The sequence below is a fragment of the Fukomys damarensis genome, unplaced genomic scaffold, assembly GCF_012274545.1.
Source record: "Fukomys damarensis isolate Sample0158 unplaced genomic scaffold, DMR_v1.0_HiC HiC_scaffold_39, whole genome shotgun sequence".
In the NCBI taxonomy this organism is placed as follows: Eukaryota; Metazoa; Chordata; class Mammalia; order Rodentia; family Bathyergidae; genus Fukomys; species Fukomys damarensis.
The window spans coordinates 79168501-79171840 of record NW_022900951.1 but is presented as its reverse complement, the minus strand read 5'-3'; the positions used below and the strand labels follow the sequence as shown (position 1 = coordinate 79171840).

The 3340-nt window shown below is 42.8% G+C and overlaps 1 pseudogene; it reads left to right on the top strand.

Moving 5' to 3' along the window:
* The first annotated feature begins 1779 nt into the window (after positions 1 to 1779).
* Positions 1780 to 2322, top strand: LOC104865970 (annotated as a pseudogene).
* Positions 2323 to 3340: the final 1018 nt, after the last annotated feature.

The window sequence follows — 3340 nt, the reverse complement described above, 5'->3', positions numbered from 1 at the left end:
TTTGGGAAGTTAGTTTAGTCTCTGTTTATTCCAGTTTACTCATTTTGAGCTCAAATTCCCATCCACGCTTTTCACCTAAATGGCCATTTCTTTCTCAGGGTGCTATCTTAATCAGTGCCACCATCTTGTCTAATCACATGACTGGCCACTATCTTGTCTTGCCACATGACTGGCCACCCATTTTGGGCTAGCCACATGGGCTCCAGCATCTTTGTTTTCAACCGACCTTATGGTCACCAGGAAATTTCACCCTTGTAGATAGGATTTAAGCCTCCAAATTACAAGGAATGTGGGCTTCCTCCATCTTTTCTTTTGAATTGAGCTAGATTCCTACCTTGTTTCTCCTAACAAAATGCAGGTAATTTAGAAACATGCCTGACAGCCTGAGAAGAACAGAATAGCAGCCAATGAAGTTTAACTCAAGTGACCATGAGTCAAAGGAAGAACCATCCTTATTCTTAGAATTTTTCTTTAAGAAAAAGATTTCTATTTCTACTGTCTTAAAGCTCTAGAATTTTTGCTAGGGGTTAAATGCAAAGTATATTTTTTCTGAAGCAGTTCCACCATGTTTAAGCCAAAACTTCCTAGCCCATTTCTTCCCAGAAACATCATTGTCTGTTCCATGTATGCTAGCTATGTGACTTGCTTAACCATTTGATCTATGTTTAATCAATATTATCTAAGCAATTGTACTTGTGGTCTTATTGGTTGACCATATTTTGTCCCACCTCATACCCTCCTTGTGATTTTTCAATGGATTAATAATACCTAAGTGACCATACTCATAATCTTATTAGTTGATTATAGTTTTGTCCCACCTTACACCTGCTCCCACTTCCTGGTTTTGCTCTATAAAGAAAATTCCCTTGAGAAGTGGGGCACATGCAAAATCCACTTTCTGAGTCCCCTTCTGTCCCTCTTAGACAGAAGCTATCTTTCTCTCAATAAATTCTTCCTACTTTTAACCTCTATTGTTCCTAAAATTCATTCTTCCATTTTTGATAATATGAACTCAGCATGTCAGATATCTAGCAAGTTGGGAATTATTTTTCCCTTATATTATTTGGAGGTCCATATATCATAAACCCTACATCAACACCACATTAATGATCTGAGACCTTGTTGTCTCGCACTCTATAGACCCCAAGGCAACCCATGGGAAACCACATGAATCATACCCTTCATATTCTACCAACTTCATCACTGGGCTCTATCCTTGATCAGTGGGAAAAGTTTGATCCTGCCAATTTAAAAAAAGAATGCCTTACCTACTATTAAAATGTGGTTTGGACTCAATACAAACTAGGAAATAGCAAGAGATGAGATGTGATGGCAGTTTAAATTATGACACTACATGGCCGCACAGCTCCTGTTGCCACTGCAGCTTCCAGTGCTAGGTGGAGAGAAGAAAGGAGGGAGCTAGGGAGCAGCCATGGTGAATTAGGCTTGGATAGGAGGAGGGGTGAAAGGAGGGCAGGGACAAGGGGAAAAAATGAGAACCAAGACCTGTCATGTAAAGGTACAAGATCCCAATGATGAATGTAACTGTACTGTATACCTAAAATGTACCAATAAACTCAATGAGGAAAAAAAAAAGGAATTAGGCTTGGAGAGCCACAGGGAGCAGAGCGAAAGGCAAGTGAACCTTGTTGGAGCTGAGGTGGAAGTAGCAGTGGCAGAGGTGAGAGCAGGAATAGGATCAAGACCTATGTACCAGGGACCAGGCTGCCACTGCCTCCACTTTGGCACCACGAACCATAGAAAGCAGATGCTGTGATCATGGGCAATATCTTCAGAAACCTTCTCAAGAACTTGATTAGGAAGGAGATGTGCATCCAAGTGGTGGGCCTGGCTGCTGTCAGAAAGACCACTGTCCTGTACAAGCTGAAACTAGGGGAGATCATCACCACCATTCCCACCATGGGATTTAATGTGGAAACAATAGAGTATAAGAATATAAGCTTCGCAGGGTGGGATGTAGGCCCAGGACAAGTTTCAGCCCCTCTGGAGGCACTACTTCTGGAACACCCACGATTTAATATTTGTGGTAGACAGCAATGATAGGGAATGAGGAAATGAGGCCCAGGAAGAGCTGATGAGGATGCTGGCAGAGGATGAGATGTCAAGGATGCTGTGTTTCTTGTCTTTTCAAGCAAATAGAATCTGTTGAATTCTCTGAATGCTGCTGAGATCACAGACAAGCTGAGCCTTCATTCCCTGCATCATCACAACTGGTATATTCAGGCCATCTGTGCCAACAGAGGTGATGGGTTATATGAAGGCCTGAACTGGCTGGCAAATCAGCTCAAAAACAAGAAGTGAGAGCCAGACAATCCTGTCCAGCCACTCAAACCACCCATGACATACCCACTGTCTCCCTGCTGTAGCCATAGCCCTTTCCACTGCTAGTGTGGCTAGAGCCCTGGGTATCATGTTCACATGCCCAGTAATAGCCTTGCCTCCCCTGTCTCTCCTCTTCTCCCCTTTCCATCAAACATGACCATTCCTCAATTGCTGTCTTGATGATGAGTCATTCCAATTTACTGGATTTGAAACAAATAAATAAATAAATTATGAGACTATTTTTCAGTTAAATACTTTCCACTTAAAGCATAGAGGATGAAATGAAATCCCTTTTGTTCAGGATTTTGTGACCCTGTGTCTCTGGAGAAGGCCAGAAACTATAGTTTCTACAGTGGTTCCTGAGGAAGAGAGAGATGTCTTTCATGATAATGTCTTTGGATCTCCACCTGACTCTCAGAGGCATATGGTCTCTCATCTGCTTAGTGAAGAAACTTCAAGTGGGACCCCAGGCATCTATCACCCAACTGCTGGATATGGCTTTTTCTGTGTTCAACAATGAGGATTTTGATGAGGGCCAAAAGAAAATAGATAAAATTACAGCTGTCACAATTGACAATGCTTTAAAATCAGCCAGGTCATCTAAGAGGATACCCAAGGACAACTGGGGTTCCCCTTTAAATGTAAGAAGTCGGGACACTGGGCACATGACTACACCAAGCCACTGCTTGGGCCCTGCTCCAAGTGCAAGACAGCCAATGTGCCTGAATCATAACGCTGGAGGGTTCATAGTCTCTGCTCCCAGAGAGTTGTTGGCCAGCTAAAACCCTCACTTCATGCTCTCACCATTAAGGAATTCCAAGGGAACCTACAATGCCCCTGTTTATGAACATCACCATTTCCTGAGAAGAACCCTGGGTACTGCTGGATGCTATGGGAGATCCAACTCAACACATTTTGCTTTGACTTCCTTCACTGGAAAGCCCTCTGCTAGATCTGAAGTAGTCAGAGATTCTTTACTCCTCTTCTGACATGTTAC